The sequence below is a fragment of the Acanthochromis polyacanthus genome, chromosome 7 (genome assembly GCF_021347895.1).
Source record: "Acanthochromis polyacanthus isolate Apoly-LR-REF ecotype Palm Island chromosome 7, KAUST_Apoly_ChrSc, whole genome shotgun sequence".
Taxonomy (NCBI): Eukaryota; Metazoa; Chordata; class Actinopteri; family Pomacentridae; genus Acanthochromis; species Acanthochromis polyacanthus.
This window is the reverse complement of record NC_067119.1, coordinates 23090853-23104765: the sequence shown is the minus strand read 5'-3', so window position 1 is coordinate 23104765 and position 13913 is coordinate 23090853. Positions and strand designations below refer to the sequence as shown.

Here is a 13913-nt window from a genome sequence, read left to right as displayed (position 1 = left end):
ATTAGACAGGAGACGAGAGGCTTACATTTCAAGAAAAACAAGAGAGAAAGGTGTGTGATGTGGGGCTACACTGTAGGAGAGGGAGAGAGAGGAGAGGAGTTTCTATGTCCAGTAGACTTCTGCAGCAGAGTGTACCAGCCATGCCTGAGAAGCTGTCACTGCTCTCACTGCTGACAACCATGGTGCACCCTCCTCTGTTTGTGTTTATTCCCCTGCTTCCTCGTCATGGCAACCTGTTAATGTTTCTCTCTCGCTCACCATCTTTCTTCTGCTTGGGCTCCTTTTCTCCACCTCATCACCTCTTTTCACCATGTAAAGTGAGTTCTCCAGGTGGAGCTTGGCCATTTAGAGGCTTGTGGACTGGCGGGTTGACTGGTGCGCGGTTTCTTCCTGAACCCAGGCTCACCCCAGGGACTGAAGCCCGGGGGCTCTTGAAGCTCAACGTGGCGAAGTCCAGCATCTCCTCATCGAGAAGGACGCCGCCTGGCCACACTCAGTGCTCTAGCTCCAGACAAAGACTGCCATGCTCTGTAAATACTGTCAGAAGCAGTAGGAATTACACTGATGGCTGATTAATTTGTGCAGGTTATTCCCTCAAGATTTGGGTGCAAACCAGAAATTTGCCATGGAAAGAAATTATATGAACCTTATTGGCCACCACTCACTAATTGGTACCGTCTGTGTTTGGTGTGGGCACTATGTGTGAGTGCATGACAATTTGATGTAGGTCCTATACATCAGCCAGCAGTGAAATTTCAATCCTCCTGGATGATGTCGTAATATTTTACACACATACATTGTCTGTGCCTGTGCATGTACCTGTGGAGGTGTGTATTGTAGAACAGAAGATCACCTTGACTGTGGCCAGTCAGAGAGAGCCGTGGGCGCTGATATTGAGAAGGCGGGGTTGAACCGGCTCCAGAGGCCGTTCTGTTCAGCACAGCCGTCTGCAGCCCCCCTTTAGACTCTCTCACCGTCTTCCCTCGGTCTCTCCCTTCTTCTTTTCCCCTCTCTCTGTCTCTCCCTCTCTCACACACTATCACAGCCCTCCAGCTGGGAGGTCCCAGGAGGCAGTGAGGCTCACTGACTGATTAGGTCCCAGGTAAAGCACTGCCCGGGAGCCTGCTATAAAGCCAAAGTCAATGGACGATGCTCACAAGCACACGCTCAAACTACTGTAACGCCTCTCCACATTCGCTTTTAACAGCACATGCACACACAGACGTGCGCACGCCTACTGTCTCTATCCGACAGCTGCTCATGCAGTCTGCTCACCACTGGGATTTCCCTGTATTGTATATGATATAATGATATTATTCCCTCTATTTGCTGGGTAGTTAGGCACCATGCCAGGCGGCTCACTCATGAAATTGGGGTACCATTATGATATTATTTCAGGCTACGAAAGGGCTATGGAAGTGGGACTGAGAGTCTTATTCAGACACTCGACATTTTGCTTCTGTTCCTCTTTTAATTGTCTCCTTTTCCAGGCCTCTTTTATCTTGTTTACTTTTTGCTCTTTCTTTTCTTGCCTCGCAACGCTCTTTACAATAGTCTTGCCCTTAACAATAGCTTTCATAGCACTGTACCCACATTTATAAACCATGCACCACATGGAAATCAGGAAGTTACTGGACAATAGCAGTGGCCCCCCTCAATCCACAGGCAGTAAAACGATAGCAGTCTCTGATTCTATTCTCTGCCCTCTGCCATTTTACAGTCTGTCAGCCTGTTAGGAGCTCTGTAGTTTGAAGCTGAGACCGGGAACCCTCCAATGCTATTTCCAGCCCTTTTCTGAAACCCGCTATTGTGGAGGTATAATTACAGGCCTATACGCTGTGCTTAATTCTCAACAATAGGGTATACTTTTACACAAGGACATGAAATTACTCTCCATTCAGAATGTACTTGACTAGACAACAGTGCTCTTCATGTTCAGGGAACATTTATGCTGCTGTAAAGATGCCATGCAAAAGCCAGACTGCGAGTCTCGGTCTTTTGTTCCCTCTCATTACATCTATCTATCTATCTATCTATCTATCTGGTTGTTTATATATTTAATTTCTTCCGTTTTCTCACTTTGGAAAAAGTGATGAAATCCCCTAATTTATTAGTGACCATGAGTAACTGTCACTGAAATTAATTTCCCTTTTCTTTTCTCTGTATTTTCTCCAACTACAGCTCTGTTGTTCCTCCGTGGTCGTAGCCCTGTGTCTGACAGTGATGGTGTTGTTCCGTCGTTCTCCGCTGGCCTCCTCCCCCGACAGGCACACAGCTCCTGACTCCTAATTGGTGGGAATGCTAGCAGCATCTGGTTCTGGTGAGCGTCTTTTGTCCACGATGGCGCTTATCCAGCCGTTTGACAGCTGGTTGCCATAACGTCATCACCTTGGCGACAGACTGGACCCTGGCGCTGTTCTGGAGTACCTGCCACTCAGCATTACCAGCCACCCTCACAGAAGAGACAGGGCATTTCATGCGTCCAAGAAATCAAGCAGTTTCAGAGCCATATTTGATAATAAGCTTATTTCTGCCCCCACCAGAACACAGTACAGCAAACAGACTGTCCAGCTCACCATGACTAACCCCAGCCTGTGGGAAACGGGACTAATATTTTAGTGGAAGAATTATATGGCCTGTTAACTTAAAAGATTCTGTCAACAGTGCATGGTGTCAGTATGCCATTGCTTATAATGACATTCAACTCTCAACATTTCACTGTGAGGTTCCAGCTCGACTGATGATAGTTAAGCAGAGACCTTGTTGGCCTTGAAAAAACGAAAAGGATCAAGACTTTTCTCTCTTTTTCCTGTGTTATTCTTTCAAATCTTACACTCTGGTCATCTCATCTCCTCTGTGGCCACATAATCCTGGAATGGTCAGGCTTAATGATTGTTTCTACGAGCCTCTAATGTGAGGTAATGATGAACCTCTGCAGATGATAATGTCGTTGTTAGTCTGTGAACAGTTGCTGTATTTGAAGTATTTGCTTGACGAAATAAGAATCAAACTTCTGGATTTGGAGAAATGTATGTCTTTGAGGAAAACATGTTAACCGTCTTGATTAGTTACACATTTTGGAGAAAGTGCATAACATTTATATCTTTTTTGTATTTGTTATTATATTGCCCTTTAATTTGTTATTAGAAACTTTTTTTTAACTGAATCTGAAAACTAGGATTAACAGTGTGAAGGTATTACATGACATCACTTGGCTCATAGTGAACATCCAGGCAGTTAAGCTACTTACACTGATGAATATGACTCATAAGTCAAAAATAAAATTCCACTCCATTGTCTTACTACTCCTCAACCTTAATAATTAATCATCTATGGACACACAACTTTTAGATTGCCTTTTCAGGAGTTCAACAAACATATACTCATAAGGAAAACTTCATAAAACAAAGTAAACATGCATCTTGGTTCCAAGGTGGCACTCAGTCCACACATCACATCATATTTGCTGCTATTTCATATCCGCACATGAGAAAACACAGCGGTGGCCATACAGGAGAGGAGGCAAACAGCATGAGGGCACCGTTTTCAAGCTGTGGTGACCAATGGCTCCTGCCTGTCCGTGGCCTAACAGTCTTGCCTCTGCCCCAGCGGTTCAATGCAGGTATTCACAAACTGGATTCCAGTGGCCATCAGAACATCTAAGCCAACGGGACACAGTGACTCTTCTACTGTCGATCATGCCAAAATATAACCCATAAAGTCACTTTTTTTTCTCTTTAAATGTCTCTGTCTCAATTTTTCTGTTTTCTGGCTTTGTTTCCCTCTGCAGCCTTCACAGCCTAAAAATGAAAAAAAAAAAGAAAGATTTTGAACAGACCTCACAACTCAAGTAGTCCTGGAATCAAATGCTCCCAGTCAGTAATAAATGTAAATGCTGTGTTGGCACTATTTTCTTTCAAGAAAGGGAACTAATGATGATTTGGGGGAGGTTTACTTCGAATGTACATTTATAAAAAGATTAATCGAGCAACATTAAGTTGTAAAAATCTGCAAACATGCTGAGCATGAGAGAACAATTTCTGAACCTTTATTGTTAAATTGCAGAATTATAGTTCTACATTTAGTGTCTCATCTAAGCAGCTGTGGAAGCTGAAGGAGACTTGATGATTTGGCATACTCTAGGTAGAAACAAAAGGCAAAGATGGGTCTACAGAAGAGGCAGAGGGCTCAGGGGAGAACAAACCACACCACAGAGAGAAATCAAACGAAGCACAGATATCTGAACTCAGACAACCCCCATCTCCCTGCACACCTCAGCTCAGATTGCTTCTGTTTGTTGTTTACTTGCTGTTTGATTGGTTAGCTGGCAACCTATCAGTCCAGTTTTGTGTCCAGTGATCTGACAGTATGTTACCGTTTCAGGGAATCTTGTCAGCATGCAAAAAAATGTATAAAATCTAGCTGTGGCATATATTTTTTAATTAAGTTTTGCAGGATAAATTAACATCAAGTACACTTTATTTTCATTGCAACCTCGCTAGATTTATCAACTGTCAGGTGAATGACACCACTAGTTTGCATAGAAACACCTAAATGACAGATCTGACTTCTCTGTCAGTGATAAGTGAAATAACATATTACTCTCACCAGTGTCATAGGTTTCTTATATACCAATTTAATTGATTTTATTGTGCTTTGCTGAGATAATTTGCAAGGCCAGCAAATATACAGTGTACATTTTTTCTTCTACTTTGGGCTTGCACTTTAGATGAAGATAAGAAATGGTAGAAATTACAATAACACATTGTTATTACACGAAATGCGGGGGACAAAAATCATCATTTCATATGTGTGTTTATATTGGACATGCTTGTATGTGGAAAGACGTCATGTTATCTAAATAGTAATGCTATTATTGTTCATCCAAACTCTCAGTTAGACATCTTTTGAATATACTGCTATAGAACCTATAGAACAGATAAGAATGTAAGTTAACTTCTTTGGGATTTTCAAATGCATATAGGTGTTTAAAAGTATAGTTTATGCAAATCACAGTCAATTAACCGTCTTCTATATACAGTAGCTAGAGCCTTTGACACCTCGAACACCAGCATTGTTTTTTCTGTAGTAAACTTTTCAAACATGTCATCAGTTCAAAATCGCATAATAAAAAAGCTTTAAGCATCCAACTGGTTAAAACAATGTTAGGTGTATTTTTAAACTGTTAAAAATGATTCCAACAGGACTTTAAAGGTAGAATAAATGTAATTAATTCCATAGGTGTTGCATTACTAGGGCAAACAACATCTATCAAGAATACATAAATACATTTCTAGACTTTGTACATAAACCCAAAGACCTCCAGTAGATTATAGGATTGCACTTGATATTAAATCAAATTTTTCTCATTAACCTTTCTGCATGATTATTGGCTATGACATAAGTAGCGACTGGTGTATTTTGCAGGAACCTCAGCATCGTCTGGCTAAGGCAAGCAGTGGTCTACAGGCTTTCCACATTTATCAAGCATAATTGCTGCTTAAAGTCTTAAATTATTTATTATTGTGAGATCTGACAGTGCTGCTCAGAAGCAAATTGGGATCATCTTCCATGACCACCAAGGATTTGCAGATTGGAGGCAGAAACTAAGTTTATTTCCTCAGCTCTGCTTTTATCCCTGCAAACGAAGCGTTTAAAAGGATCACCCCCGACAGATAACCACGTTACTGTACAGACGAATAACGCCGCTGCTCTTAAGATCCCGATTTTGTCTGTGAATTTTTTCTCTCTTTCCTTCACCCTCGTCTAATTGTGCTGATGCTCTCCCGTGGGTTTTAATGTTTGACACGGCGAAACGCTCTTAAATCCTCCACACTGCTCCCTCCCTTATGAGGCCCAGTATCTTAAAAGCAAAAAGGATGTATGTCTAATTCACAAATTTATCACTTTGCAAAATGATGCATTAAATGAGAGGGGACACGCTCTGATTTGAAATGCTGACTTTAGAAAAGAAGTTCTGATTTTCAAATTAGTTTAGATGGGCTCCCTTTCACCCCTCACCCACCCGCTTGCCTCCCACGTCCTCTTGCTTTCGCAGTTATATCACTCTTCCTCCTTAGGATGGGAGGCCATGCAGCTCTCTCTTTGTCTGCCTCTTTATTTCACTCACATTTTCTGTCACACTCTCACACACACACACACACACACACACACACACACACACACACACACACACACACACACACACACACACACACACACACACACACACACACACACACACAAGCAGCAAAATACATAACACACATTCCGTTGCTTTGTATGTGCGTTCGTACATGTATGTGTTACTTAGCGCACATTTATGCTTGTGTTTGCGCGACATACAATGGTATGGACATATTTCTGTCTTTTTAAAAGATTGCACTCACATGATTTCTTCTATGCAATTATCTCTGCTTTTGAAGACAAGGCAATAGGGATGCTCCCTCTTTTGCAAATCATGACTGATTTTCATTTGTATAGCCTTGAGAAACTGTGGATTTACATCAGTTTCCGCTTAAGGCCAGTTTTAACATATTAGACTTGTTGCAAGAGACTTCTCAGTCTGTCGTTCTCTTGCATTGTTCATCAAGGACTTCTTTAGAAGTGCTTTACATTGGTAGGCTTTCATTCATTTTTCATAGAAAGCATATGCTTCAGTTCTATGTAGGAAAAGCATGCACTCGCATAAAAACCAGAACTGAAGCGATATGATTAGCAGATTAACTCATTTGTAAGATCTTATTAATTCTAATAATTCTCTACTACTCTAACAATTTTATACTGATAAGGAGCCACAGTTTTACTGACAACTTATTTACCCATGCATCGTATTCAATATCCTCAGGGATATTATGTGCATTTTCCAAACTTTTTAAAGATTGCATTTATATGATCATATTTTGTATTCTCATGTTTGGCATCGATAGCAAAGCTGCTCTCTAGAGTATTCTGATCTCCCCAGAGGTTGAAACCAGAGAAACCATTTTTGAACACAGTTCTAACAGCTTTTCAATGCAGCTCGACTGGCTGTGAGGCACCTTGGGCTTCCTCTCGACAGGTCAACCTGCCAAGAAACAAGTTTAAAGAGGGGGGGGAAAAAATCACTGTAAGAGTAAATGTAAATGTCTGCTCAAGAAGCAGCAATCCCTGGAGATGTGTTAAAACAAGGGTGAGGACTAAACTGATGACAACTCCATCCGCACTGCCTACACCGTGGTGGGAAAAAGCCAGACATGCTTCGTTTTAAGAGCTGCTCTCTTGACAGTTATGTTCTCAGTTATGTTACGTTCTCAGAGGGATGTTGCGATTTGGCAAAAAAAAGAAGATAAAAGTAATCATTTGATTTTATATATTGCTGCTGTTAAATTATTATTACTGTAAATAAATAGTTGCATTGCAGTTGTCATATGTGATCCACCTAAAATCTATAAATACACAGGATTTTGCAAATGAGGAAACATAACTCAAACAAGACATCTATATTTTAAAATTTCTTTTAGATTTCACTTAATTAATGAAAACATTAAGCAGTTAAAGCAGTTTCGTTGTTCTCTATTACAATCAGGCAATTCTGATAACCTAGTATTTCCCCCCAACCTAGCTTCTCTGTATTTGTTGTGCATGTAAAAAAAATGGGCAGGAATAGTTTGCCTACTCCAAAGCTTTTCAGGCTCGAAGGGAGGTAAAGGGTGCAAAGACGCTGTGTGAGGTAAAAGGGATGCATATATTCTGGCAGTAAAAACAATGGGTTAGCTGCTGCAAGTAACTAACTCAGTAAAGTCTGATGCACATATTTTTAGATTCAGTGTGACTGACATTTTCCAAACCTGCATAAACATGCTCAGCTATCATAGAAAAAAAGACACCCCTTATAACTCCAGAACTTGCCTGACAATCATGTTTTTAAATTTTCTTCACTACCAAAGTATTCCAATATATCCAATGGTACATATCAAATAGTAACCGTTAATGGAGAATTATACTTAATCATACTTAGATTCCAAAAAGTAAAAGTTAAAGAACAGAGCTCCTTTAACTTACCAATAAATGCATTCAGTTTGCTTTAATAATCCTCTAGATATTTCTAATTGGAGTCCACCAGTGGCAAACTAAATGGACATACTTTAGAAACTGAAATACCTGTATTCCTACAATTCCTACTGTATGTAATAGCAAAAACCATTTCATGAAGTCCAAGTAAGTCCCTGTAGAATTCTCTTATAAAATTGTGGCACATCTTAGATCTGGGCACGGCTATAAAATAATTTCTAAAGCTCTGAATGTTCCCACAAACAAGCGAGTTGCCTTTATAATAGTAATACATTTGAAGCCACCAAGACTTGTGGTGATGGGCGCTCAGCAAATTGAGTAAACAATCAGGTAGGTCCTTGTTTAGAAAGGTAATCAGAGGCCGAATAGTACAGAAAGATGGTAGAACCTGTCAGAAGGACAATCACTCCATAGTACTCCAGCAATCTGAACTTAATGGTGAACAGCTTGATGAAATCAACTCAACTTAAAAATACCTGATAACCTTCTTAAAGTATGTCAAACAGCATTCAAAGAACTGTGAGAACATTAGGAAAAAGATGCTTGGGTTGAACACATCAAAACTTGAACTCTTTGGGCAGAATTCCTCACACTATAGTGAGACACTGATTAATATCTGGATAAAAACATCGCTACAGTGAAGCATGGTGGCAGCAGCATCATGCTGAGGGTTTGTAGATCTGAAGAGTCATTACGCTCATATATATATATATATGTGTGTGTGTGTGTGTGTGTGTGTGTGTGTGTGTGTGTGTGTGTGTACAAAGCTTATGTTCAAGGACCACTCTGTATTTGGCTGCATTGATACTCATCTCACACATTTACAAATTCAGTTATAAAACCCAGTCATGACTCAAGCTGTTCGCTGCCATCCTTTTGGTATGCTATACAGTGTGGGTGAGTGGGTCTAATAAATAGTGTGTTCAGTGTAAAGTTACCAGGCAGTCAGAGTTCTTTGGCTACTCACCAGGCATAAAGCTGTAAATCAGAGGGAGTCAGCAGATTACTGAAGCATGGCGCATGGTTGAAATCTGACTGCAGGTGTGTGTTCTCAGTGAAAGAGAGAGAAAAAGAAGGAAAACCAGAGCAGAACTGAGAACGTATTTGGTAGATATGGCCACTTCCCTTAAACTCTCCAGGTGCAAAATCAAACTGTTCAGTGACAACAAGGTCCTCTGGCCTATTTCGCTATTGTTTTCCCCATATAAACACACCCGTGTATATGAGCAATACAGGACTGCAGAAATACAGACAAACATATACTGTGTACATATGCACTGTTCAGAATGATCACATCAAGGGCTTCTGCAAAACACGGCTTCTCTTACTCTTGTTCCTTTTCTCAACTGCTAGTGCAAGGATGTGCAGTTTGCATGCGTGGATTTGTGTGCGTGTGAGTGTGTGTACAGTATGTGTACGAAAAAGTCCCAGAGGATACATCATGCTCTATGTTACACACTGTTTTATCCCTCATTGTTTGTGACTCAAAGACTACTGTTCCCTCCCTCATGACTGAAACAAACACAGCCTCATTAGATACAAACACAGTCACACACACATGCATACATGCGTAGAAACATGCAAGCAGTATACATAATGAATGCACAATCTTCCAGTATGACGACATCCTCTCCTCCCTGGGTTCAGAAGGTGAGGTTCGACAAAGGTAGTTACAGACCTCACTCTCAGGCTAGCCTCATAGACCACCTATAGCTAATACTGGATGAAACAGCTTAGACAGTTCAAGAAGAGCTCATTTTTATTGCAACGGAGCGTACTTTCGGCTGTGCTGAATTGCTATTTAATGTGCCAACACACACAGCGGCACAGAGACACATTCACGCATCCATGGGAATTTCACCTGTACAAGACACTGGCACATCTGCTTGCATCTTATAGATTTACAAGTATACAGACAGCTGGTGTTTTCTCAACTTTATCTGAGACAAGGAGGAGTGCAGGGAAAAAAAAAATCTACACCAGCAGTCTCCATGAACCCACTGGGTATAAAGAACGGGTGGGGGAGAGTTTGAAGAGACTGTAAAGGTGAACAGGTGAAAGAGAAAAGCAGAGGAGTGTAGCTTTGCCTGGCACCTCTCCGCCCTTCGTTGCTCCCCCCATCCCTGCATCACCTTGCCTCGGGGGGTTGAACAACTGCTCTTGATGGGGGGGCAAGTGTTCTCTCTGTTCTTTCTCAGCGCCTCTGGGTGTACTACCGACTCTCACTACCCTGGCGATCTCCTGCCGCCTCACACTCTCAGACTTTCACAAACACGGAAACACAAACACACGTACGAACACACAAGCCCTGTGCAACATCTGAACCCTCTTCACTCTCTGCTCCCTCTCATCTTCCTATGTGGGGCTCTTTGTAGCTGCTGTGCCTGAGCTTGGTGAGGAGAACAGGGAGAACAAAGCGAGGGAAAAAAAAAGAAGGATGGAGAAAAGAGAACCGAGGTGATGCTGGAGAAGAGAAGAAGGGAGGGGATGGATAAGAAAGAGAGAGAGAGGAAGGAGCTAATGTTCGCATCGCACAGAGAGTGTTGCCTGTTGTTGCTCGCATCGGTCGGTGAGCGTTTGTGCGCCACAGCTTGATTTGGGGGTTGTCCCCAGCTGTGCATGGAGACAGCAGTAAGGAGAAGTGGCAGAGACTCTAATTAGACGGGCCTAAGTGTGCTGAACTGAGGAGAACCCTGGAGCGCGAGCAAACGCTGCTCAGCCCCCCTGCAAACAGAGCGGGAGGAGACCCCCAGCAGTAATTACAACGTTTCACAAACCAAGCAAGACATCTCCAGGAAGTTTTCAATCAGAAAAATCCTCTTCCACTCACTGGGGAGCTGGAAAGGAGTTGTATTTCATTAGCCCTCACCATAGGGTCCTTTAAAAGTGGGGGCGGGGGGTTAAGCTTTGACTGGGGAGGTCATCCTGTTGCGTCTGCTGTAATGTGATTGTGATGTAGCATAGCTGGTGCAAATAGGCGTAGTATCTCCAAGAAAAAAACGCAACATCTCGGAAATATCAATAATAAAGATGGATTTAAAAGAAGCATTTTATTCTACTTAAGACATAAAAATTAACATGTTTATTGAGAAATCATTGACTGCCCAGTTCTCATGAATGTGCTTTGATGGCATAGAAGATTTTGTGTCATTGTGTGGAATGTATTCTAGGAGTAAAATCACCATTCGGGTCAAAATGACTTTCTAAATTAAAATATTAACAAATCTACAAAGCGATGGGAATGTTCTTTTGCTGCGTATTGCTAACAGTGAAATGTCCACTACATTACACTTTCCTGTTTTATTCTCTTGCCCACAAATTAACTGTGTAGAGTTGCATATATGTCATGCATTCATACTTACTTTATGAGCTGTGACATGGGACACTAAACTATGTATAGAATGACAGGAGATTTTATTTACTTCTTCGTGTTTATGTTGTATGAACTTAATTAGAGTGATTTCAGTGGTGAATTAAGTAATTACAAATTATCGCAATTTGCAGGCTGCACTCAGATTGCAGTTGAAATGTTTGTATTCTTTACACCGCAGCATAAATAAGTTCCACCACATATGGAAAACAACACTGTATTTCTCAGTGTGATGGCAGTGGGATGACTTTTTTTCTTTTTTTTTTTACCAAAGTGTGTGTGCCTGTGTGTGTGTTTGTGTGCGACAAAAACAACCTCAGCAGAGGTGTGAAGGCACTCTCTCCTGTCTCAAGCCGGAAGCGTGCCAAACCTGCACACACTCCCATACGCTCGCACACACACAGATGCGTATACACACAGTGGCATGTGTCACGGAAAACAGATGTGTGAGGAACAACGCTGCATCAATTATCCCACCAACTTCACTCAGTAAATTAGAAAGGGATAATTATGCCTTACTTATTTTTCTACCATGTCTATCGTTTTCACTTTTTTGGTTTTGGCATGGGTAGTGGCAGTTGTCATGGAGTGCATGTAAAATCATCTGTGCAGGTACAAAATGTCTAATCTATGCTTTTCCTGTTGGGATTAGGTAAGGATGCTGTGGTATGGCTGTCACAGAGTATTAGGGAGGAAAAAAGACGAACACGAGCAATATGGGACACCTACAACTTTCCTGCCAGGCCAAATTGAGTATATATATATATATATATATATATATATATATATATATATATACATATATATATATATATACATATATATATATATATATAAAGTTAAAAAATACACAGTGCCTCCTCAAATAATGGTTTGCAGTTTCAGCGCATGGCAGTTGAAATATTTAGCAAAGTACATGTAGGAATGTTATGCTGATAATTCCTATTATATAAACGGAGTGCTTCAAAGATAAATGCACATGTAACCCTCTTCTCTTTTCACATATATTTTTCTGTATATTATTTGCTAACATCTGAAACATAAATATGTATAAGCTTTATCTTCTCTTCCTCACTAAAATCCACATGCTTTCACTTCACTGCAGAGATGGTAATTACAATCACACTAAATAGGCTTGAACCGTATCAAAAATTAATTAATATCAAATTTATTTGGGTTATCCATTGCTAAAACACATGGTTTTTGCATGCTAATGCCACATATTTTGAAACATTCCTGCAATTCAATTACTTGGGAATATCATTAAAGGCAACAAATTTACTGTTTAATTTGTGTGGACTATTTAAGTCGCTCCAGAGCTACAGAATCCCCTTCCTCTGTAAGTGGATTAATTAATTTGAATCAATAAAGTCTCTTAGTCGGGGTGTACCACTCCCCCAAAAAATAACTAACTCCACACAAAGCCTTATCAGCTGCAGCGGAGGTCCAAACCCTCGCCTTTCAGCTCAAGAAGGACGTTTCCTGAGACAATTACTGGCAGATGATTTCCACCCTGTTTTCTGCTCCTTTAGTTTTTTGTTATTATTTTTTTAAACTTTGTGCAGTATGTTAATTTGTTTGTGTGCTAGCTTTTGCCGCATGCTCTGTCTTTTATTAAAGCAATATCAAAGTCTGCAAGTCTGTATATGCAAAACTCACGTGTCCCGCACACTTCACATGAATATCTATTCATATGTCTTTTACTGGCATTTTCAAGATATGCATGTTAGTCAATTTACATGTTAGTCAAAATACATCCACAGGTGTATCAAAATATAAAGATAATAAATGAATTAAAAATGGAACTTAAATATTACGTATATTTTTTAAGGTTGCTGTTAATGAGAGATGATCAATATGATTTGATGGCAAATTTCAACACATGAAATTAAAATAGTCATGCAATATGTATTACATTGTATTTTACTGAAATTGTACTCGCAGTTTCCAAATATTCTAATGTTCAGTATAGGGAATGGACAACAATTTTGTCGTAATGACTCACTTTTCAGTTACTACTTTGTACAGTCATTACTGATGCGTGACTCCAACATCCATCTTACAGAAAAATTTGTACATTTGCATCTTCTCTTTCGCCGTTTTTCCAATAAAACAGTTGAGGACAAGCTGATCAACAGCAGTGGAAGCAGAATATAGGTATTACCTCCTTTCTTCCTCCCTCATATTTTAAGGAGGTTGTATGTTGTGATGAAATTATGCAATAATTGCGTGGGAAATATATATTTTTAAAGACAGGTTGTTCCATTTCATTTGAAGTTTTCTTTGTGGTCAATTTGTTTCTAAAAATAAATACTATATATATAGATGAGTTTAATAGGAAATTGAAATACAACAAAAGGGTTTCTGATTAAATTTCAATCTGTGATTGTACGTGCTTATTGTGAAGAAAATCAATAAAACAGATTGTTAAAAAAAAGAAATACAACAAAAGGAAATACAAATATAGCTTGCGGTCTATGTATGTATGATG

General features: G+C 40.2%; 1 long non-coding RNA gene across 1 annotated transcript; it reads left to right on the top strand.

Moving 5' to 3' along the window:
• The first annotated feature begins 248 nt into the window (after positions 1 to 248).
• Positions 249 to 3742, top strand: LOC127534662 (uncharacterized). Its single transcript, XR_007942896.1, has 2 exons — positions 249 to 530; positions 2182 to 3742. It is a non-coding gene; the product is annotated as an uncharacterized LOC127534662 (long non-coding RNA).
• The last annotated feature ends 10171 nt before the right edge of the window (positions 3743 to 13913 follow it).